The following is a 26,526-nucleotide window of genomic DNA, read 5'->3' as shown; positions in this document are numbered from 1 at the left end:
GAAATTAGGTTAATCTCGATTGTTCGTCACTCTATCGCCTCCTTCGTTTATAAGAAACAGACTGCAGAACTTTTTTTCTGTACCTCTTACGTATGACCAGAAAGCCTTATAAATGTCGTCTAAATATTCGCCCAATTATTTTATTTTGAATTCACTCAGTGCCTCCCAAAGTGTATCTTTGTCTATTTTGTCGATTTTTTAAATTTCACCTATTTCTTGTATTTTATCACCATTAAGACCGGTATGTATCTTTTTCATTTTAGCAATTGGTCTTTGTCTTTATGGAGAGTATTTGTCTTTATCGAGACCTTTAAGGACATAAGCATTGAACCATATCGGTTCAGCTTTCAAACATTTTAACTTACTCGGTATTGTATTATCCACGGCCTTTTGTATAATACTAATAAAGTTGTTCCATGCTTCGTCTACCCCAAGGTTGAGAGTGGCGTTTTTGAAAACAGTGAGTGAGTTGGAAAAATGCTGCTTTAACCCTTCAAATCCGCCTTATGAAATAAATAGACCCTTCTTCTCGACGCAGGTTTTATATCGGATATGTTCGATGTATGGTAAGTTTCTCATAGGTCCTCGTCTTTACCTACATTTTCAAAGCAATGTTTTTTCCAATCGATAGATGGAACATTGAATGCAATGATCGCAGTAGACGTTCCAGAAATATTATTGTCCACAATCTACCCGAATCAAACACGACCTCAAATGCTAAGGAAGTAAAGGCCCAGGATGCCGCTTTTGTGCATGACTTTTTGTCTCATTTGAATTCGCAAGTTCAATCATCCTCAGTTCATCACTACAGACTGAGAAAAAAACCCCGAGTATTAGCCCGACCTCTTGTGCGTTGCATGCCATCTACTAACGATGCTATTTACATTTTTATGAACTTCAAAGAGAGCGATGTTCCTAATAGCATGCAAGGAATATCACTATCTCATGATCGAATTCTTCGAGAAAGAAAGCATCTAGAGCTCCTTCACACAACCCTGAAGTCTAGACAAGATGCCGGTGAATCCAACTTAACAATTAAATACGTAAATGGTACACCTTCAATTGTCTCAAAAAACGCAGAAGTCCCAACGGTAAGCAGCTTGTCAATTTTAATGTTTATTGTCAAAATGTAAATGGTCTCCGTTCTAAACTCATAGATTTAAAAAACAATTTATCTGCGTGCCTTGATGATATTATTTTACTTTGTGAAACTAATCTGTCTCCTGATATCCCTGATGCCGAAATCGTTGGCGATGTTGACTTCATAGTCCATAGATATGACAGATCTGCCGCAACAAGCCACAAGCATTCCGGAGGAGGGTCCCTTATTGCAGTTCGAAGGAACATTGTAAATAAGCGATTGCACACTAGTTTCAACATTGAATGGGTTTTTGTTCTTGTAACCACTCTTTCTACCTACAATGATTTCTGCGATGCTGTAACTGAGGTGATCGAATCGGCCAACTTTCCAACTAAGACACTCATTTTTGGAGACTTCAACTTGCCCCACTTCGACTTAAATCCAACCGTTTCTAGTCTCTCCCGGAAGGCTGGTGAATACCTTCGTGACATGTCATCTCTTCACTCTCTCAACCAAATAAATCACATCCGCAACCATAGAGGAGTATCGCTTGATTTAATTTTCTGCTCTGATCATGAAGCAGTGGCGCCGACTCCATGGGGCCTGAGGGGGCCCGATCCCCCTCAAAGATTCGTTGGGCGGAGCCCCCTTAATATTTCAAGAAAATAATTAAGTTATACTATGCTTTGTGAAATCACAAAAATATATTGGTAATTTTTATTTCCCATGTTTGACAATAGTTACCTTTTAAAATAAATTCAACAATGTGTTATCACAAATTATTATAAGGTTAAGCAGGTTAACTAAATCAGGTGGTGTGAATCATGATAGTGATTCGGTGCTGCAACACACTTTGAATTTAACCTCTTCCCGGGGCAAGACCTCGGATATGGGCCCCCCAATATTTTTTATAAGTCGGCGCCCCTGTCATGAAGCACAGGTTAGCAAGTCATGTGATTGGTTGATTACGCCAGAAACTCATCATCCTCCTTTAGTCATCTCTCTCGTAGGACATGAGTCCACCTCGTGTGATTGTAGCTATTACAATTATAACTTACGGAAATGCAATCTTCCAGCTACTTATACAGCTTTACAGACAGTAGATATGAGCTTTATCCACCAATCAATTTCTATTGACGAAAAGTTTGATCAATTAGAAGCTATTTTATACCTACCTATATAACCTACCTTCAATTATAACTCCTTTGATCATCTTTGCAGAATAACTACTACTGAAGAAGAAGTTTTAAATAAATTACATAACCTAGATACTACAAAAGGAGCTAGTCTCGATAATATTCCACCCTCAGTGCTTCATCACTGCCGATATCTTCTTGCGGAGCCCCTCAAAGTGCTGTTCAACGAATCATTTTTAAAAGGCATCTTCCCCAGATCTTTGAAATTTGGCTACATCATTCCTATTCACAAGACCAATGATCCATGCAACATACGGAACTACCCCCCGAATACGATCCTCCCTGCAATTGGCAATATCTTTGAGAGCATCGTTGTCGATAGGTTGAATCCTTTTTTGTCTAAAGTAATCCACCCTTCTCAGCATGGCTTTATGCGTGGTAAATCAACTGTTTCAAACCTCCTACCCTTTCAAGAATATGTTTTGTCAGCTTTTCGCAGAAATGAACAAGTTGATACAGTGTACATTGATATGGCGAAAGCTTTCGACAAAGTTGACCACACTATTCTCGTATCAAAGCTTAAGGGTTACGGAGTGGCTGACCCCTTTCTGTCATGGATATCAAGTTATCTACGTGATCGTAGTCTTATAGTTAAGATCGGTTCTTCCACTTCCGATCAATTCTCGCCTTCTTCAGGAGTCCCGCAGGGTTCTCTATTGGGCCCGTATCTCTTCATTGTTTTTTTCAATGATCTGCTGAATGAGGTGAGTGCCTGCGCCTTGAAGTTTGCTGATAATCTAAAGATATTCGCTGCAATCTCCTCACCTGTAGACCATCAAAAATACAAAAGAGCTTATCTGCAATAGAGAAATGGTGTGCCAGAAACAACATGTCTATTAATCCCAGTAAATGTTCTTGCATCACCTTTCATAGAATCAAATCTCCAGTTATACAGCGATACTCTATTTCTGGGAGTGAGATCCAACGCTCTCAGAGCATAAATGACCTTGGTGTAATATTTTCTTGTGATATGAGATTTCATGATCATATAGACTATATCTAGATATAGATCATGTAGACTTTTTTTAGGTATCATCGAACTTCATTCGCCGAGGTGACTTCCAGACGAAGTGTTTCTCCATACCACTTCTCTATCTTCACTCTTGGTGTCAACATGGAGTGCTTAACAAGCATATCTGATATCAGATAGGAGGTCCTGGCAAGGTTGTGGAGATCGATGAGAGTGCTTTTGGGCGACGCAAGTATAACCGTGGCCGATTGACTAAGACGACGTGGGTTTTGGGAGGTATCGACAGAGAGACGCGCCAAACTTTTCTCTGCGTGGTGAAGAAGCGGGACGGTTCAAGCCTTATGCAAGCCATCTCCACCTATGTTAAAAAGGGCTCCATCATTAAGACAGACATGTGGCGAGGGTACAAGAAATTGGAGGAAATGGGGTACAAGCACCAGGTTGTTAACCACTCAACCAATTTTGTTGCGCCTGGGGATAGGAGCACCCACACCCAAAGCATCGAAAATTTGTGGTCGATTATTAAAAGGGATATGAGGAGGAGAATAGGGAGAATTGCCGTGGGATCCCTGGAGACATATTTGCTGGAATATGTTCGGAGAAGCAGGGCTCGGTGTGAGGAAGGTTGCTCTACGACTTTGTTGCAGGGCATAACTGCTTTTACACCGAGAGGTAAAGAGGTGAGGATGGAGGGTAGAGTGGGCAACAGGACGAGGCTTCTTGGTTAGAAGTGAGACGATGACAAAGCTCTTTTTAGAGCTGCTACCGGTATTGATTTGCTTGGCTTTCAATCAATGGCCATGCATATCAATGTTGATGGCAGACTAAAAAGTACTCAACGGTTCCACTATGGGGGTTAGCTAACGGCGTCGAAAACAACCCTTTGCTCACTACCATTTAAAGAAAAATGATCCCACCTATTATTATGAGATCACAACTATGCTATGAAATAAGTAACTCAGGTGAGAAGTCATGAGATAAGCACTTTACTCTACCCAGAAGGTGGTCGCGCGGAATAAATACAGCCGTCCCGCGTTTGAGGTAGCTGATATAAAGCCAAGTATTCCTTTTTTATTTGCATTGGCAGGTTATATAGTAGAAATTTTTTGTTTTATGTAAGGGTGGGGATTTTAGAATTACCACAGGCTTTAATATTAGACCAATATGAGTCAAGTTCAAACCTGAGTAAAAAGTTAAGCGAAATTTTTCATCTGTTATTGCAGGCGTATGAAAAAAATATTAATCTTGGTAATTTAGTAGTAGTAAGTAGAAAGTAGGGAAAAGTGTAGATATAATAATGGGTTGATAAATAAAGGGGTAAATTCGAAAGTTTCGAAAAGAAAAATTAGGTTTTCAGAATCAGAATTATCAATTCACAATAACACATCTAGTAACTTTAAGCATGGAAAACGTCAGTTGAATCATAATTTCAAAAGCAGTCAAGCGTCTGTAATTAGATGGCTGTTCCTTGCCCCCAATTTTACTATTTGCCTTACATGAGCAATTTCCCCTCCCTCCACTTTATCCCTCCCACTAGTAGGCTGCGCGCTAGGCTTAGATTGCTTGAAAAATTGAGAATGGATGTCTTTAAGAGCGACACAGAGAACATAATATTGGAGCCACACTATATTTCCAGGTCCGATAGAAGCGATAAATTAAGAGAGATGTTTTGCCGAACGGATAGATATGGGAATTCGTTTTTCCCCAAACCATTAAGGACTTTAATAAACGCTAGTCCACACTTCGTTAGAGCACTTCTTTTTTTTTAAAGCTGTAAACGGCTGGTGTCCTACAACACCCTGCCACACGCCTTTTAGGCGGCTTGCTGGGTATTGTGTAGATGTAGTAAGCCCAAAAACTAGGCAGTGTTGCTGGAAGAGAGGATAAATACCATCAGAATTAGCAAAGGATGCGCAATTTCATTGAAATGATCGCTGCTCCTGCAAGAAAAAAATACGGAATTCCACAAAGTTATGGCTAATCCAGCGCTGATGATGAATCAGTGCTTTCTAATTCATTGTCCCATTAATTTGTGTCCTTTACTACTCCTCGTTTTTCTCTCATTACAGTAATATTAGCACTCCTTAGAATGTGTTATACTGTTCATTTTTTCGTCGTATGAGGGTGAAGGTTCTATGGAATGCTTTTGTTTTTCATTCAAGGAAGTGCAATTCCTCCGTGCTTCATCGCTGCCAATAGCTGCAAATTCTCAAGGCTTAACAGGGTTACTCATTCTTTACGGGAGCGTAGATCGAAGTATATGCATAATTTTATTAGAAAATTTGGAGGAAATGTTTCCTCAGACGACGTGTAACAAATCTTACGTTTACCAACGCTCAATGACGTGATCACGAGAAGAAACTAAAAGAAATGGACTGCAATGCAGATAGATTTAGAACGCCATTCTTCCCTCGTACTATTAAGGATAGCAACGGTGTCTCAATTAATATAATTATCACTCGCTAGGACGACTCACTGCAAGTTTTGTTTTCCTTTTTAGTTATAAAATTGCATGGATTCGCCATAGGAACTACTAACCATTGGCAAGTTATGTCTTTGCATGAATGTGTAGAATATTTCTATGAAATTGCGACGTGAAATGCGGCGGTCATCTTGCATGCTGCATGTTGAAGATTGGTTACCCACTGCCAGACACCCTGGAGGTGGCTCGCATGGTATTTCCAATTCCCAGGTCGGAACAGGGTTTGTAATTCTCGGGCGTCAAGCGCTTTGGGCCCGAGAGAACTTTCACTACCCAGCCCACAGTTGATGGCTGCAGCGTTGCCAAGTCAGAAGGGGACTTTTATCGCAGATTGGACTAAATTCTTAAAAATCATCGTAGAAAGACGATCAAAAAACGCCCATATTTCTGGTGTGATCAAGAAGACGATGAAGTCAATAAATTGTTGATAGCACTAACAGAATTATAAAAAGCAAAATGTACTACAAGTGGCCCAGATGGGTGGGGGCCCTCCCGGTGTTTTGGGTCCTTCCCTCGCGAGCTCGGGTCCCCGGAAAAGGGTCGGATTAAGCTCGGAGTCGAGGATGAACCCTCATTAGAGGGACTGACCGTCGGTAGTCCCCACCAGAGCGACATTAACCAAATCTCCATATTGCCTCCAATATTTTGCCTTTGTAAGCCTTTGATTTGGCGGCGCCGGCGTGTGTAAAAGACGGGTCCGACGTCTACTCCTAACACTCTCCCCAAAAGAACAACAACCCCGTATTGTCCCTCTCTCATTTCTCTTGTCTTCTTCTCTCTCCTCCAACCCGACTCGCGGTGGGGAAAGAACCATTTATTGACAGTCGCTGCCAGGCCGTAACAGAGAAACACCTCCATAACGATTGATGACAATGGCTCTGATCGATCCGACATCTTCAAACGAGTCGAAAAGGGTTGCTGTATGCTTTCAACATGCCAGCAGAGTAAAATAAATTCTTCAAAATTAGTACAAGCCACAAAACATATTAATCCCCGCTTTACGCATGAGAGAAAACCGAAAGGAAAAAAGAAAAAGACATCGATTTGAGGTTTCATATTTCCCCGCACCAAGCTCCCCTCTGATAAGAGGAGATGGAAACGTTGATTTTCACAAAGCCCATAGCCTCACTTTTACTCTCTTGCATATTCCAAAAGAGAAAACCCGGAACATATTTATTTCTAATGCTGTCATCCTGATTTGGCTGGCTATGCATCCATGCGAGTATGCAGCATCCATACGAATGCGGTATGTCATTCGATGTTACGACTACATAACTAACCCTCATCCTACACCGGCACTAATATTCAAAGAATGTAGCATTTATGTAATAGTAAAAACTCCTAGTCTTACTATGAGTTTAAAATCCATGTATCTGCATGGGAGTATTTGATACCCGTTTCTTTTTGTGGTTTATTGTTTCATTCCATGATTTCCAGCTTATCTAATCATTCAACGGAGGTCGAAAATCCCACAGACATGAAAACTAACTTAGAACTAAGGTATCCCAGTTTGGGCCGAATAGTTATCGAATTACCAACCAATACCGTTGAAATGAAACAAAATTGTTTACATGCTGCAAGCATCGCTTCCCTCCCGGAAGGTACAGCAAATGAAAGATATCATGCATGTTTATATTCAAAAATGTTTAATAACATTTTTTTCCAAGATTACAATAGACGTGAATATTGTTTTATTCACACTATGGAAACATTTGAACTGTTTCCTAAGCTATTGATTTTCTCTAGATAGTTTCCCATGAGTGTAAATAACAGGAAAACTTAGCAGTATCTATTTTAGATAAATCATAAAAATGAATGATCGTCGCTATGAAGAAGGAATTACCATTAGCACTACGCTGACGAATTCTCTTTACATATTATTTTATTACAAGAAAACTTACAATGTATATTTACTCTGATGTTGGCAATATAGTACCGTAAACCGGGGTAGCTTGAAATGGTTACTTTCCTCTTTTTAAAATGTCTTGCACCAATATAATCTTAACAGTCATCTAATGACACACCAAATCATCAACTGTAATTGCACGTAGCACTGAGTTGAGCACTGGTAAGTGATAGCACTAACACGAAAATAGTACCAAACTATTTCAAGTTACCCCGCCATTTTAAGTGCGGTAAAAATTTCAAGTTTCACGGTACGTCAAATCAGGTGAAGTAAAAGTGAATACAACATAGGGTGTTAACTTCATTTTTGTGCGCAATGGCCGACCACTACCTTAATACTCCATCGCCCTAATCAATAATCTTCGTTCCTCCCACACTCGATCATTACTTGTTCTAGATCTAGATTTCCTTCCCGGAGCTCGCTGGGCTGTTTTCTTCGCGAGCGAGACCCTTCCGCTTCGGTGCCAGATCCGCGAGAGTGTGGTCGCAACTGCGTCGGCTGGATTCGGCCCAAAAAACTGCAGAGTCCATTGATACCTGCGTCCAAATTGAAAGTGAAAATCATCACTGACCTACTGGCTGCCATTCATGGCATATCGCCGATTGATTTCGAAAAGGACAACTTAAAATTGGCAGATTTTTATTGAAAAAGGAGAGCGATGTCAATCATCGGGGACGAATATGATGAATCCAGGTCGTCGATAGTAAATCTCAACTACCTCAATTGTACAGCTAGGGATTACTAAATTGTTCTAAAATTGAAAACCATTAAATATAATAATAAAATAATAAAAAGATTTATTAAATACAGCATTCTATATCTAATAAATGGGAATGTTGTCCAGTAACGAACCAGTTTTATTTTATCTAGATATTTGAGGTAAAACGAATAATATACCAGTTTTGATCAAAACAACTACGATTTCAATGCACTTAAGTGTTCGGGCCCCTGAAAATACCCCAGTAATGAGTGAAAAAAATACATTTATTGTCTTAATATTTGGTCTCATTTTCGGTGTTAATTCTAAATTTGATTAATATGAGGGTACCAAAATTGAACAGCAAAATGAAAATTGTCTAATACCAACTTTTATGCGATACCTTCGGTTACCGCCGTATGCAAATCAAAAGGGATTTTAAAACAAATTGATGTACGTTAAGCTGAACCAACGCACGAAAAATGACTAAATTCAATTATGTATTGCATGAGAGGTTTATAATACCTAATACAAAATACAGTACAGCACAACACTCCAATAGTAAAACAGCCACTGTAATGAAATCAACCAATATAAAAGAGTTGCCCCTGAACTAATAAATATGCTATCTGATGGTTACATAACGTAAGTGACGAGCAATGTGCATGATTTAAAAATGAAACTTTGAGCTAAATTTCTTTGAGGTATAACTGAATAACAGTTGTAACAATGATCTGTATTTAATAACATTTTTTGATAAAAATATTGAAATATTTGTAAAATTTTTCAATGAATAACTTGGCACCCTCTTACAAGTCCAAAGCTTAGTGGCTCTAGCTGTTAATTTAAATTGCATGATAAAAGCGTAAGATGTTGATAAAGAAATTATTCTAAAGTAAAACTTTACCCGGATAATCTTTGCCTTTACATTGCTTTCTTATTTTGATGGCGAGGGTCTATAACGGGGAAATAGATTGTTAAATAACCAACGCGTAACTAATCATTTAATTGCACAGTCGCGACCTACAAGGTATTTCAGGAGGACTATGCTATACTTCATGAGGTTGTAGGGAGGACAATTAGAAACAATTTTTGACCATAGAAAAGGGGCGGCAACTCCTCAGTTACCGAGCCTTGGCTACGCAAACATTTTTTTGGATGCAAAGAAAAACCATTTACATGGTAAGGGCAAATTGCATCCAAAATATATTTGCGTTGCCATGACTCTGTCACAGAGGAGTGGCGACCCAATTTTTACGGTCAAAAAATGCTTAAAATTGTCTCCCCTACCATCTGCTGAAGTATTGCAGATTCCTCATTTAACACCTTGTATAGCTTAAAAACCCTCATAATCAGCCTACCTCTTTATTTTCTCTCGCACAAAATACAATACTCCTGACGTACCGATCCAGAAACGATGAGCGCGCCAAATGCTCGTTCGTGCACCTGCACGCTAGCGAGCGGAGCTTCGCGCCCTAAAACCCCTCCCCGCTTCCGGAAAACTGCAAGGGCGCGCTGGAGGAACAGGGATGGGAAAAATTCCACCGCGGGAATAAACGGAAGGAGACGAGAGGAGGAGAAGGAATGGAGTAGGGACGAGTCGATTACAAATTCCGATTCTCGATTCCACCGATTCTCGGGCACGGAATCAGAATCGAGAATCGTTCGCCTAAAGTCGATTTCGATTCCAGTGAGTGTACTATTCGTGCCATTCGTCGAATTTGCGAATTCGTCGAATCACCGAATTTATATAGCTACCGTGGAAAATCTTTTGCTCTACCACTATGCCAACTCACTTATTGATTCCAGTGGTGTCTCACAATCAGTACTAGCTTTCCTAAGTCATGCAAAGGAATGAACCAGTCTTCCTGTGCCAATAAATAAAACTGAGTTTTAACACGCTGTGGCATTATTTGCAGTGATATATATTGCGTCGTATATTTTATGCATATCTTATATTCACTATCCCTCATCGAAAAACTTCAGCGCTGATTGTAAGAAAATATACTTCGACGGATCGGCCATTTTACGAGAGAAAGTAAATTGAAGTTCTACAGGTGGATTTGTTATCAATCACGAGCTGCACAATTTATCTATAATTGAAAATTGAACACATTCCGTATACATTTCCCATCAAAGATGCTGTAATAAAAATATTGCGGGAGGTGAGAGTGTTGTCCAAATTTCCCTCCTATTGTTGCAATAGAAAATACCGACACTCCATTTCCAAACTGCAGCGAAAGTGGCGCCGTTCCACTCGTTGCAAAACTTTGGAATCAGACTGTAAATCATTGAGTCTACAATTTATGTCTGAAACAGTTGAAAAATTTTTTTTCATTAAAGCTGAGGATACATTACTATAATTATAATTCGCTATTTTCAATAAATATATATTGTGCCTCTTAATTGTCTTCGCTATTTAATTTCATTTAGCTGTTAAATCATAATTTTAATAATTTTAATTTAAGTTGCATAATTTTACTAATATTTCAATTGTAATAAATAATAATTTTAATTGTAATCTAATTTCAAAATATTTATATTTCTCGAACCGATTTTCGATTACACCGATTCTGTGCACGAGACTCGGTGGAATCGAGAATCGTAATCGGGAATCGGTTTGAAAGAATCGGGAGTTGAAATCGAAAAAAAGTGGAATCGACTCATACCTAGAATAGGAAGAAATGCGGGAAGAGGGGGAGAAAAAGAAGCGAAGGAATTCAAGCAGACTCACCAATCCAAGCAAAGTGGCACACATTCAAAGGGAGGGGTGTTCCCCTTCCCCTCCAGCCCCCTCCTCGGGAGTGCACCCGCCTCGCCCAGAAGAAGAGACTTCAACGAGGGAATAGGCGGCACAAGTCGCTTCGCTCCCACCCCGCTCAACAGCCGCCGCCTCCACTCGACCTACACACCCGCCCCCGGAGGCCTAGTGACCCATCCTAAACTCTTTGATGGCTGAATCCGATTAGTAATGGTGGCTTCACAGGTGCCCACACCATCAGAGCTTCGCGCAACGCTTGATGAAGCCGGTATTGGGTGACACGTCCCTTTAATCAACACTAAGATATCATTATTATTATTATTATTATAAAAGTACTATACAGATTAGGGTAAGTTTCCATGGAGTACTTAAGAAGCATTCTGAGAGTCTCCCGTTCCCTCAAGCACTTCCCTCTTCAATTCACAATAAGAATTACTCCCTTTCATTCTAACGAATAATTATATTCCCGTCCTTCCTCTCCCTCGTTTACCTAACATTCTACCCTCTAACATTGTTTTCAACACCCCCTTCCCGCTTAGTACTCTTTCCATTCAGATTTTTGTCTCCTACGCATATGATATCATACATATTTAAATTTTAAAATATTTACTAACCCATTTTTCCTAAGCATATAATAACGCTGATATTGATTTCTTCACACAATGATAACATTTAAACTCTTTCCTAAGCAGCTGATTTTCTCTTTATATTTTCACATGTGTGTAAGTAACGGGAAAATCAACAGTGTCTAGATTAATAAAGCAGAAAATTGATCATAAAAATTTATGAGCGTTGTAATGACTAACAAACTATTATAAGCACGTTGATTAATTATCATTAAATAACAGTCCATTTTATTTACACTTGCTACACAGGTAGCCTAATGTTGACAATATGGTATGCCAAGAGTCATGCATAATTAAATACAACAGAGGCAGTTAACTTCATCTTTGTGAGTAATACCCAACCGCTACCTTGATAATTTATCGCTAAATCAATAATCTTCGTTCCTCACCCACTAGTTCAATAATTCATCTTCACATTAATTCATTCGCTCTTCCCATACTGATTCATCAATGTTTGCACCTTCACTTAGTGGGACCGCGGAAAATTAAATTAAATTTCACTTTGTACGTACTTGGTACAGAGATGCTTTATTTCCGACCCTCATTTCAACAATAGTTAATGGAAATCATAGTCAACCTTGATAATTACAAACTATTGCCTAAAACATATTGTCGAAACCATGGTTTGAAATGGCAAACCTGAATAAGAGGGTGAAAAGTCTCCCCTCCGGAATTTTTCCCGTGCTTAGGGCATCCAATTTGGGATCAAAAAGAATTAATCTCACCATGCTTAAAGCCCGCTAGAGGCCCACCAGGGCCGACTAGCTCGAAAATCTTAAATTCTCTTTTTTTTAATATCTCGGGCTAGAAAGCACATTTTTAATGCGGTTTACGGCATTTAAAAGCTTTTTCGATTGGGCGGGAGTGAAATTGTTTTCAAGAATATTCAGTGGGATAAGGAGAAACAGCATCAATTTGAAAATTCTATGTTTTCATATTATATTTTTGAGAGGGCCACCAAGAAAAAATGTATTCCGGGGGAGTTTTAAATACCTTTCGATTAGTGTACTGGAAAAATATTTTAGGAGGGGGAACATCTCGAAAAAATTAAAATATGCGATTTTGGCAGTTTTTTGCTGTATTTTTCTATGCTCTAGCCCTCCATAACACCCATTTTATACCATCTTACATATTTTCTGTCCTCTCACGAACGCCCACTCTCATACTGACTGCAATGCCCACCATAGGGACAGATTTGTGTGGACAAAAAGTGTTACATACCTCACGTTGACTTTGAGCCAGTGTGGTAAAAAATTATGGATAACGCCATATCATAAGAAAGTGAGGTCACTTTTAAGAAATAAAATGGCTGTTAAAAAAATAGAGACTTCGATGAGAGAGCTTCATTTACAAGTAGGTGATCTATAAATAGAATAACGAAGTATAAAGGACAAAAATTTCTTGTGATAAAAATAATTACCAAAAGACCGAAGAATATACGAAGGAAATGAAATCGGTGAGTGAGGGTATTGAGCACATAGATGCATGACTTTAGCTTTGGCATTGGGAGAAGACTTTTTGCTTAAGAGACTACGGAAGAAGAGTTAATTATGGAAGCAAATTTAAGATATATGTACTTTTACGGATAATTAAGCGTTCTGAGAACTTCCTTAGGTGAAACACCTGGATTTATTTCCATCAGAAAACTTCAACGGCCGTAATTCATTAAAATAATCGCGCACTACAAAGCTGTGTGCCTTAGCGGAGTCATCAGGAAGTTCATGTAACAAACAAGAACTCCTAGGTAGAGGAATTGTTATTTTTTATCCTCTGTGCAAATTTCAACAGACGCGTTTTCCCGAATATATGAATATAATAAAACAAAGCAGATTGTCTCCGCTTACAATTGTTCCTACCTCTTGAATTCTCGATGAGGTATATTTCCTTCCGTTAAATCTTGAAATCCTATTCTCCTCCCCTCACTTACCTGACATACTTTTCTCTAATTCGACTTTTAACGCCCCCTCCGACCCTGCGTACTCGCTCCATCCAAACCATCTCAAACTCATCTGAATCTTATCAAGAAGGTTCCTTATCTCGCCCACCAGAACCTCGCCGTTCCTCTCCATCCACTTTGCCTTCTTAATTCTTCTCCATAACAAATTCAAGAACGAACCTCCACCTTTTTCTTTCCCTCTTCCCACGGCGTCCACGTTTCCGCACCGTGAAGCGCTGTAGGTACACTAGATCAGACTCCTCGCAGGCTTCATCTTTAAGGGCTTACGTAACGATCCTTTTCATTATTCTTCTCAGTTCATGAAGGCCTCCCTTACCCACGAAATTTTCCCCATACTGTTCTAACTACTGTGTCTATTTTTCTCCAATTTACTGCCCAAATACTTAAACTGCTCCACCTCCTCAAGTTTGTGACCATGTAATTTTATCTTGAACCTCACATTCCTTGGTCGTGACAATCAATTTAAATGGCTACATATATCTATAAATACATTTAATATCAAATTGGCTGAAGTTGTGCAATGAATTGTTGATACTCGCTCAAAGCTCCCATTGAATTAAGCTCATAGATTTTTTGTTTCAGAGAATTATAACCGCACATTTTCGTCCAACCTGAATTATTTAATGTCCTTAAAAACCCAGAGTATTAAATAAAATGTCTAATTGGCTGGATTCCCAAGAAAAACAGTTTTCATGGAAACTGCGAAGTGCATCCAAAAATGTTTGCGTTGCCATAGATCAGTAACTATGGAGTTGTGACCCCATGTTTGTGGACAAAAAATGCATAAACTTTCTCCCCTACCACCTCCTGTAGTATTGCAGATTCCTCCTGAAACACCCTGTATCAAATGGGAATGATGAATTTTCAATAGTGAATGTCAATTGTCAATGTCAATTGTCAATGTCAATTGTCAATGTCAATTGCCAATGTCAATTGTCAATGTCAATTGTCAATGTCGATTGTCAATTATCAATTGGCATGATGAATACACCTCTCCCAACACCATATCCGTATTATTCTCACTAATGCCGCTGCTAAAATATTTAACCCAGATGACGAAGGCGCTAATTCACGCGAAACGATCTTGAAAACCATGACTGGTTACAAGTTTTAAATCTATGGAGGGAAAACAACACCCGACTTTCCCTTTAAACGATAAATATGGCTGGGCGTCACAGTGGGAGGAAATTCTGATAGCCTCACTGAGACTCGCACCGGTAGTGTGAGCTATTTACTCTCACGGTTTACATTTTCCACGAGATGTGGCAATAAACGCGTTTGCACTTCCCCAGTTCTATTCGAGAGGATAAAACGAGGGTATAACGGTTTCTTGACTTCTCACATTATGCAACTTAATTTATAAAAACAGCGCGAATATTAAAAAGTAAAAAATACCATAAATATGAATTTACAAGTTGAATAAATTCATTTATAATGTAGCAATAATGCTCGTACAACCTCCTTTCCAATTTACAAAATATAACATTTGCCGGCCTCGGGCGGCGTAAAGTCCTCACCTACCACACAAAAGTCGCGGGTTCGAGTCCTGCCTGGGTAGGTTGCCCCTATCCAGGGCATGGTTGTTCGTACACGCATTATTGTTAAATTTTTTTAATACCCCAATGTAAAATGGCCAGTATGGGCTGTATTCGGTGGTATGGGAATAAAATTAAATAAATAAAATACAGCATAAAGTTTCTTTTCTCCGCCAAAGATCGATGCACCCTTTTAAGTTTTACAAACCCACATCCTGCAAAACAGATTAAGAGGAGCTCAGACCTTTCAGCAAAAAAAGGAAGTCGGGATTTCTTGTAAAAAATATTTACCTTTCATAAAACCAAATGACCAGCCTAAGTTAATTGATACGACGATGATAAAGCCCCAAATAAATAATTGATACAGTCTCCTTAATTGAGCACAATTTAAAAGCCAAGACGTTTCCCACAACAGAGCACTTTATATTTAATATATTCGGTCAGCAAACTATATAAGACCACCACCTACAAGGGTTCTGCTCTGCGTTCTAGTTCACGGGCACACCGCGATAGAAGCACCGCGGACTCGAATCCATCCGAAGACGAGGATGTTGAATTTGTGATACTTTCTGCTTATGGCTAGAGAAGTGGAGGAAATGAACCACCCGTCCGGAGCGTATGAAACCTCAATTCAACTACCATCACACTTTTCCCGCCCGACTAGTTTAATCTCATCCCGTATTCACTTTTGAAGGGGCGAATAAAATCAACGCCAGCGATAGTTATAGCAGGGGAGGAGCGGCGTATGACGGTATCTGTGTCATATTGGAGCTCATTAAGAGTTGAGTGATTCAGGTGTAAGAGAATAGAGTGGAGGGACCCACCTTTATTCTCTCCGGTGGTCTCCCTTGATATGCAAAACGATACGAAATAGACCAGAAAAAATACAAATGCGACCGGTGGAGAGGCAGTTTGGCGTTCCCTCAGATATAAGACTCTGCAACCGAAACCCAACCATCCACAACAATCTCTTAAGTTTGGGTCACTGACAATCCTTACAAAAGCCCAAGGATGCTATCCTCTATCCTGCAACCTGTGAAACATCAAATTGCATAATAAATAAGTACCAGTACCCATTCGATCACAGTCAACATAGTAAGCAATGGGATTGGTCAATTAATTTGTGCATTGCTAGTCCCAGGAGGGAAATGCATCATTGGAATGCAAGTACATGCAGTGAAACCTATTCTTACAGATACCTCTCACTCACTGGCAACTATAACTTGGTTACACTTCTGAATTTCCCGAGACAGTTACTGTATTTCTGTTTTGGGTATATGTTTTCTCTTGCTCATAAACAATTAGCATGGGTTTTCTGACCCATATCCCAGAATGTGAATGTTTTCTCTCCATAAGGAGATTTGATTAATAGCTAGGGGAAGGGACAGCGAAATGGTAAAACCAGGAAATATAAACGACACAGGGAAATGAATGGTGTCATCGGGTGCTTTTACATCAATTTTAACCCTCAGGTTGCGGCAGCTCCTGACTTATTATGCCACTCCGTGCAGAGTAAAGCGTTTTCTACCCTTCAATCGCGGTTCGAATATTATTGGTGGTCGACCATAATAAAGAACGACCTTTTTATCCCTTACTTACTAACTCGGTGTTCACTATCTCTTCATCGGTTTTCCTAGACCCATTACAAAAATCTAACAGAATCTATAGACTTTCTTCGTTAAAACTTTCGCGGGTGCTCGTCATTATGAATAATAACTTTTGGGCTATGTCGCCGCGTCGATTCTTGGGTGGCCCCAACGTTTCCCGACCGATGCTGGTCGCTTTTTCAAGGGATTCTGAAATCCCTAGAAAGCGACCAGCATCGGTCGGAAAACGTTGGGGCCACCCAAGAATTGACGCGGCGAAATAGCCCAAAAGTTTTTATTCATAATCTATACACTTTATTTAATACATTTAAATTTTTCGAAAGTAATCCTCCTAATCACCGTATTTTTCTTTATTTTTTCTATTTTTTGAATGATTTTTCATGGCTTCCCTAAAATATTATTATAGTAACCTGAAATTCCCATTAAATGCTTGCGCGGTTCAGCCACTATGAAAAAATGAAGTTTTCCTCGGGACATCCATCACTCAAGGGCACCATTTTCTGGATCATTACGGTACGTAAGTGAGACGTTCCACAGTAAGTATTTTGAACCTTTCTTCGAGAATGACCTAGTGTTCGCCCGTCAATCAATCTTGCTCTTTACAAAATGATCGCCAATTTTTTGCAACATCCCCTCTGAGCACAACCACAACAAAAAGATTTCCATCGGCGTAATACGGTCAGCAAAAATTGCAGCAGATCCACAGTCGTTTGATAGTTTCCACGATAATGGAATTCACATCGATTACCGGAACGATGCTTTCGCAAGGGATGCGTAACACAATAAGAAGTGTAGAGCAATTGGGACCCTTGACTTACCTCGGATGCAATAATACGTGGGATGGGGTAACCTAAAAAGATATTAAGCGAAAAAATTCCCGAGGCGGGATAAAAACAAGTCTGACAATGAGATCGAAAATAAAGAACAAAATGTAGGCAGTTTAACAAGTTGCGATAAACTCAAATTAAGAGCATTTGAAACAAATTACCATTGACACGTATTAAAAATTTGGAAAAACGGAAATTTTGGAAAACAAATAAATAAAAATATATGAGTTTCTTGGCAATGAGAGCGGAATAGTCCACTGTCAGCTACGTACTTGCACGTAAAGTTTCCCTTTCTAGGCTTGCATATTTAAAAGGACCATTAATAAGTGCAAATCCCTAATAACGGGATTTCCCAACGAAGAATATGGGACTCCTCGAAGGATTTTTCATTGAAGTCAAAGTTCATTGTTCATTGAAGGATTTTAAGGAGTCCGTGAGGGGATTGAAAAAAAACTCACCACGCTCTCTCACATCCAACAATGATCCAAGTCTAAATAACCTATGACCACCAATATATTACTTAAAATACTGTCATCCCTTATTATGCATATTAAACGTCCCGGATATCCCTCTAATCGCCAAAGAACCAAATATATATATTGATCGATAAAAAGACTGTCCACAAAAATAACACGCTATAGGGTAAAACAGAAAGCTATACCCAATTAATTCTAAGACTTCTTATCGAGTAATCGAGTTGATGTGGCGATAAATGGCTAAGATTTCAACATCTTAATTGACCTCGAACTTTTGAGTCTGCCATGTTCCCGAAGTTACAAAAATTGTATTTTTCTAGAGAACGTTTTCTTCAAGCTTTGAAGTCGACTCATACCCTATAAACGTTTTGTGATGGAACCCTAAATGATCCCCACCTTCCTAAACTGTTTAGAGCCAAGAACCGAGTCAGTCGTCCAATTATTCAAATATTCAAAAATGTTTATAGCCCTAATGGTTATCACATTGCAGCCGTTAAATCTCTCAAAAGGTTTTGCGTTTATCAACACACTTGATAATAAATTAATCGTATTTCACAAGGATGTTAACGAAGGTACTCATTAATTACTTATCTATGGGTGATATTGCGGTAAAGTACTAGGGTCTTTTTTTTTCAATCTCCGATAGGTCATGAACAGAAGACGCAGTGATTGATTAAAAATAATTTAATTGCTAAATGTAAGAGCACACTTGTAGTATCCTTTCGACATAATCGCCTCGGCGATTGAGGAATTGGTCGTGCGTGGGGATAAGCTTTACTATACCTTCTTCATAGAATGTCGCAGTCAGTGACTACGAATTTTTCCTTTGCCCTGTAGCTCATCGCCAGTTTGAAAATGCTTCCCTCCTATCCACTTCTTCATTTCAGCGTAAAGATGGAAGTCACAAGGCACTATGTCGACATTGCAAGGCGGGTGATTGAAAATGTCCCATTGAAATTGCTCAAGGAGCAGTTGGGCTGCATCAGCGTTGAGATGACGGGCGTTGTCATGGATCAGAACACGTCCAGAAGTCAGCATGTCTCTTCTTTTGTTTTGAATGGGAATGGGCTTAATGTTTCACACTCTAGCCACAGTGCATTAAAGAAAAATTCTCCTATATCGGCATTAAGGTCAGGACATGTCAATTCTGATGCCATTCGGCGAGTTTTCTGGCTGTCTCTCCTCAGTGCACACTTAGCGGAAGAATCAATTGAGGCAGTGCAGTTAATGAGATTGCTATTAACCATAAACTAACAACTTTCGGTAAGAAATGACTTGAGGGCAGTGGCGGATACAGAAAAAACTCAAGGGGGGGGCGCGCAACATATCTTGAGTTGTCTTTACTTTTATCGTAATAAGAGATGATCAAGTCACAGGCAAAGTATAAGAAAATTTTATTTAAAGTGATAATAAACATGTAAAAGACAATGCCATCTTATAATATAAAATATTTACAATTGTGATTTTGCAATGTTCGGCAATACAACCGGACCCGCAAGGGGGGGGCGCGCGCCCCCTGCGCCCCCCATCTGTATCCGCCACTGCTTGAGGGTGTGGTACGGAGTTTGCCCTACCTGCGCAGTACCCGCCTTTTGCTTGTATGGTGATTTGGACGAGCGATCGGAGGTCGAAAAAAACCGCCCTCGTATTTGCCATTAGCGTGGAATTCTTTACTCGAGTTCAAGCGGAGTTGGACGATTTGCCCTCAGTGAAACGTTCGCACTTAAATGACCTGGTGAATACCCAGTAAAGCTACACGCATGGCAAATCCACGGTTCTCTCCCGAGATAAACTGAAGGCTCGATTTCCTGCCCCGATGACAGAGCTTGTAGTCCAATGAAATTGCAGAGCTAAGGTACGTAGGAGAAATATTCATCATTAATACATCATTTTCCGCAAAAATATCCTCCTTCATAGCCATAAACATTTCCTGTCCACTAACGCATCTAACTCCAGCCTGCCTCCACTTCCTTCTAACTCTTGAATAATCCTTTCGGTTTCATCTTACCTGCCATGATAATTATCAAACTTTTATAAAAATACGTGGTATCTTTCCAATAGCAAACAAACAAAAAACCATTAAATATACCGATTCGTATACACCTCTCATTATGATGATTCCATAATGAGAGCATTATAAGCGATTTGATTTTAAATAGAATAAATGCTGGACAATATCATATTATTATAAAATTCGTTGTTTCGGGTGTGGCTTGATGGAATCAACTTAAAATAATTAAATTTCATTTCATTGCATAAAATATAATAAGACAAAAGGAAATCAGGCAAAATGTGTTAAAGGCGAAGTAATCTTCAGATAATATCCCTAGAGCTATGACCCGGAAATTATACAGCGTTCAATTAATTCTCCAGCCTTGACCTCCCAAATGAAGGAATTTACCGCAGCCAAAAAGGCACGGAGCCGAATCGACCCAGAGAAGAAAGTGGAGGAAACCAATGTCCCCTCCCCTACAGCCGAGAAAAGAAAAAAGGAGCCCATGTCAAAGTCACGCTCGTCTGCCGCGACACCCGCCAAACTTTCTTCGAGAAATACCATCCCCCAAAGCTACTCATACCTAGTTCACGTACCCACACCGCTCTCCACAGTGAGTGAGAGACCGTAAATTCGCCTGGGCGATATCGAAACTTTAATATTGGAGCATGATAACTTTAGGATATCGATTTTTAGCGAAACCACGAATATTACTAAAGGGTATCCTCAAGTCGGCCACTAAATATGTTGTCACCCGCCGTGCATTTAAACGGGTTTACAAAAGTCGCCACTCGCGTCGCTGACGGACTAAGTGATCCAGTGACAAAGATTCACATATGTTATAATTAGGGGTGTTAACTGAAATTTATATACATGATCTATCAAATTTATAAATTTCCAATGATATTCCTCGCAATTTCAAAAATAATAACGCAAAATATTGGGAAAAAGTGGATCGCACTGCATCCATCACCGCGCCGCGGACATTTTTGAAAGCCGATTAAAATGCGACCGAAGTGGCAACAGAAATCAGCCTTCTGAGGGATGGAATTGGGCCTCCTCTTCGTAATCTCCTGGAGTGAAAAGATAATTAATGCCGGGAAAATATCTCCTTCTCCTAATATACTCCTTCGTATACAAGGCCAAAAGCGCAAATACATAAGAATGCAAATTCACAGATACGGAAAGAAAGACAAGAACACACAGTAGAAAAAGGACGAGGAAAACGATGCTGTGGCAACAAATTTTTTTTAACAATTTTAAACGTTTTTTTCCGTACAACACCGATATAACTAAAAATCATGATATTGTTCGACATATCGATACATTGCCAATGCCTAGGAATGCTGAAGTATTCCAGCGTTAACCAATCAACTTGTGAGGAAAAATGAGCATGGAATAAGCGTAAACTCTTTTCAGCTAATGGAATGTTGGCCAGATATATTATATCGAACAACCTTTAGCCAGCGTTTTGCTCTATAATGTCAGCATCACCAGGGCTTCAGGTTTAGAATGTGGATAATGGCTATTCTCAGAACTGACACATTCGCTAGCTGAACCCCTAATGATTTTCACATTGTAAAGTGAAACATAGGCTAACGGTGACTATGAAATTTAGGCATGAGTGAAATTTGGTGTTAAATAGTTACCCAGCCCTAGTTTATGGCACGTCGTACGCACTTAATGACAATCATCGTACAAAAAGAACCCACTAATTATATTTTATCGGCTGTTCCGGGTAAATAAATGTTTATTTCTGGTCAGTCCTGCTCACAATTTTTTCATACATATATAATATGTTACTGCTACAATGAGTAACTTGAGGATTGAGGAGTGATGAGGACTTAAACATTCCAACAGAAAAGCAAATCAAGAATGATATATTTCAGATAGGAAGGAATAATGGCTCCCAACCTATAATACACCAGTCACGGCCTACGCTCACGGCAGAAACAGAGCGAAACCCTAATCCATGACACATCAACCTCACTTTTCGCCCTTTCCCTCTCCTTGCTCACCTTCCTAAGGTGCTCCTTTCTGCCCAGGTGTTCAATCAGCCCTTAGATAGCCCAGAAGATCATTCACGGAATATTGTGGACTAGTATGTCAAAGTATTAGCGTATGACCCATTTAGTCAACCATCATGTTTTAAGTGCCTACGTAAATTAATATCGATCAGAAGTAGATGTTTGAAGAGGAAGAAGAGTGCTAAATAAAGGCATCCTCGGTGGCAGTGGGATCAAGTCCTCGTCTACCAAATCTAAGGTCGCGTGATAGAGTCCTGCTTGGTAAGTTGCACCCATTAAGAGAATGGGCGTATGTACTGTCTTTTTTGTTGATTGTTGCAGATTTCCCTTTGTAAAGGCCTTAAATGCGCTGTTTACGGGGAGATGAAAATAAATAAAAATTCATAAAATATCGCTTGCGTTATTACTCGAATCAGGCAGACAGAAATTAGTTAAAAATTAACTTCTAACGATCCAGAATATCACCATTTCATATGGTAGTTACTTTGAGCTGGCTCTCCATTCGGAAAATAAATGACAGCGTATTTTAATTTCCTTTTCATGTATGTATTAAAATAAATCCACAGCTCCTCCTGCATTCTCATCAAAAATAAATATCATCAAATTTCTTTCGCGAGAAAATTCCACAAGTTAAAAAAAAAACTGTTTAGGCGTCGGGTGGATACAGGAGCCACTGTCTTTTCACTGAGGGCCTTAGTATCCTTAGAGGGCATAAAATCAGTTACTGAAGCAGTTCCGCCCTTCACTCTACCCTTTACCCTTTATTCTAGCAAAAATTCTCCTTTCCGCGAATAACCCTACAAAATGACTCAGTCATTTTTCTTTTTTGACTTCTCTCTCGTACTCTACAGATCAAAAACTAAGTTCTTAGGAATAGATGGCGATAACAAGGAGTACCGAAGAATAGGAGAAGACAGTGATCATTTCAAATTATCCCTAAGATCCATCCGCAGATTGGTGCTTAATTCCAGATCTGAATCAATAAACGATAAAATAAGTGACATACTTTGCCCAACGGATTGGTACATCTTTTATAACATTAAGCCTATTATGCACAGTTTTTGAAGAGATATTATATTTTTCATTTTCATGTTATTGGGCCGCTTTTACTCTGCGATATCCGTTTCGAAGGGTTATGGTAAGAAATACTTTTCCAGAATTTACACAAAACCTCGAGAATACAGCTTTCGCGTGATAAGTTACTTCCGTCGATTTTCAATGATTTTCTTTCAAGGAGGATATAATTAAAGAAAACTTTTCAGACATCTACGGTTTAAATATTTTTATGGATATGTTATGTCGTTCATTTTCGTGTTGTTGGGCCCATTTTACTCGTCGATATTCCTTTCAAAGGCTTTTTACAAGACATGATTCTGTAAAATCTTCGCAAAACTTCGAGCTTTCTCTTGATCAGCATCTTATACCGATTTTGAATGATTTGATTTCAAGAAATGTACTCCAAGAAACATTTTAAACACTTATGAAGTTCAAAAAATGTTTTAAGGATGTGTTATGTGGTTCATTTTCGTGTTGTTGGACCCCTTTTACTCGGCTGTATTCATTTCGAAGGCTTATGAGAAACAAATACTTTGGTGAAAATCTCCACAAAACTTCGAGATTTCACGTGGTCAGTAATTTATGCTGATTTTGAATGATTTTCTTTCATTGGAGGTATTCCATGAAACATTTTTAGACATCCATGTAATTTTTAAATTTTTTTAAGCTATATGTTTCGTCGTTCAATTTCGTGATCTCTGGTTGGGTTTAACTCGATAACCCGCTCACAATCGCGACTCCTTCCCTCCCTTCCCCTCATTGGCTTCCCCATCCCACTTCCCCACCCGCCCCTTCCTATTCCCCCCACCCTCTAACCCTCCCCTTCCGAGGCAGCACCGGAACAGGCCGAAGATCTCCACGCACCAGTCTCCTCCACCACGGGCAACGCTCGCCACTCATCTCACTCGCAGTCCCGACCAAACAACAACATAGGCGATCGCAACCATCCTCCGGAGAGCGCGGAAGACGACGCCGTAGATAGACTGGAAGTCGCCATCGGCAGTTTGCCCATTCCGTAGCGTTCCCGAGGAGACGGTGTGGTATCTCCTCCCCGGACACACAGTGATCGGGATACGATAAGGACTTAAACCTCCAGGGAGCCCCTTGAAGTTATCGCGGCCCCGCGGAGCCGTCCTCGATTCCTCATGAGCGCTCCACGCCCCCCGGTCTCAGCTTTACACGGAGCGGTGGAGGCCGAGTAGTGACCCTCAGGGGCAACGCAGAACCCTCTGGATTGCCCGCGACGCAATCGACAGGAGGAAGGAGGGTATCCTTTCGAGGTGGTGGGCTCACCTCTCCCAGAGACAAAGGAAGACTTCTCCCACGGTAAGTGACATACGTGTTAAAGGAATAACACAGAAACTTCGTATATTTCGCACATTTCAACTTCTTATATTGTACTCCGACATGGTGCGGAATATACAAAGTTGGTGTATTATTAATTTAATACGAATTTCCACCAGGTCAACTGGAAAACGATTGAATTTGTTCATATGTGTTCCTGGCTTTCCGTTTAAAACTGTGTACACTCGCTTATTTGTACCATTGAAAAAAATTATCTTCTACATTTATATACCTCGCCATAAGTCGCCTTAATAGGCGTGTGGCGGTAGGTTTAAGACACCAAATCCTTTCCTGCGCGAAGCTACTTATAAATTTAGTTTTGCGTTGTGAGATATTTGGCTGCTTTAGCTCAACCTAGAAATTATTAAACTCATTTATTATGTGGGTAAAAAAGACTTTTATTCATTCGGCATGATATTTATCAATTTTTTTCGTTACTGCCGTGAGCTGTTTTAAGATGACGTTCTCAGTGTCACTGTGAAAGACATCTGTTCTTAATTGCTCCGAAAAACTGAGCTTAGCTTTCGAATAAATTGCGGCTCCCAGCCTAATTATAATAAAAATTATCTTCGTAAAATAATTTTATCATTAACAAACTATACTCATCAATCTCGTCGTTACAAATGAGAGCGTATGGGTGCGGAGCTTGAAAAAGAAACTGTGAAGTATTAAGTTTTTTTAGAGCATCATTTTACAGATTATCGAGTTTTATATATATTTGGATTCAGATGTTACGGAGGGAATGAATTAACGGGGACAGCAGAAGACGAATAGTAAAAGAAAATTGGAGACGTTGGCAGGGGAGGAATACAAGGCGTCCACAGCTAGCTGAATGATGCCATCAATACTTTGCACATCAATATGTGAATGATCCTTCCAAAAATTTCACTCGAGTCGCGTCACAAGAAGCCCTTTTTATAAACATGAATTGCCATGAGAAAAAATTCCTCTGGTCATGAAAATCGAACCACGGACCTTTGGCTTTCCGGGCCACTACGCAGGCTATCATGCTATCCATGTCCCTGAATTCCTATGGCAATTGTAGACGGCACTCGGCCTCCACTGATATAACTACGCACGCATGATAGTACTGCATACGCACTGAATATAATAGATGGCGCTGTCCGATTCTCCAATAAAGTGAAGCCAGCATGAATTACGTGAGGGGCTGAATATAGAGGCGGTGCTAGAAAAAATGAACCCACCGGGCTCGCTTTAGTATGGGTCAGGGGAGATCCCAAGCCAAACAACTCGTTTACTGCGACGCAACTCTAATTTTAAGTGATAAGGTTATTTAAATTGTCCGCTGCCCAGTGCACCGTTGATTACTGACCCTCAGCACGTGACCATTTTCTCTTGGAGTTGTATGACGCCTTTGTTACTTATACTAAATTGGCCATACACTTATATTTGAGCTCTACGATACACATATGACCATACACCAATATTTAAACTTTGTATAATGTTTCCGGTAGGAAATATTAGAAAACGAGGAATAGTTGACATTTCAACATGACGCATTGGTTATTCGATTGGTTAAAGCACTAGTCGCGGCTCGTTGAATCTTGAAAAATGCGTAAGGGAAAAGGATAATTTGGGATATCGGTATTCTGATGCAATAGCTGCGGATTTGGGAGATACCTAATAGTTCGCGTAAGGAAACTCTCGGAGGATTTGTCGCACATCAAAAATAGTCTTAAAAAAGCGACACATTCTATTTTTGAGATATATACTTATACAGTGGCAAGTATAAATAAAATCAGTATCGATACTGAGTCAGTTCCCATTGGTTAACTCATAAATATCTTCGTTTGAATTTTCGTGACTGAACAGGGACTCGAACATGAAGAATCAAAAAAGGCATTTATAATTTCTCTAAGAAAAGTCTTAAGTGCAGATATGGAAGGGAGAACATCCACGGAATTATTTTTATGAGGAATGGACTTGGATGTAGTAAGGGTGCTACCCCCTATGCAGAGGCCAAT

At 39.7% G+C, this 26,526-nt stretch overlaps 1 protein-coding gene across 1 annotated transcript in view; it reads left to right on the top strand.

Annotated features, from left to right (window-relative positions):
- Positions 1–24,083: 24,083 nt before the first annotated feature.
- The window catches only part of LOC124160913 (extensin-like), a 56,095-nt gene continuing 53,652 nt past the window's right edge, over positions 24,084–26,526 (top strand). Inside the window, exon 1 of the mRNA XM_046537029.1 lies at positions 24,084–24,523. The gene's annotated coding sequence lies outside the window, so the exon portion shown is untranslated. The remainder of the gene's footprint in view (positions 24,524–26,526) is intronic.

Source organism: Ischnura elegans, chromosome 6 (assembly GCF_921293095.1).
Source record: "Ischnura elegans chromosome 6, ioIscEleg1.1, whole genome shotgun sequence".
Taxonomy (NCBI): domain Eukaryota; kingdom Metazoa; phylum Arthropoda; class Insecta; order Odonata; family Coenagrionidae; genus Ischnura; species Ischnura elegans.
Note: the sequence above shows the minus strand (reverse complement) of the source record. Positions and strands in the feature narration are given on the sequence as shown.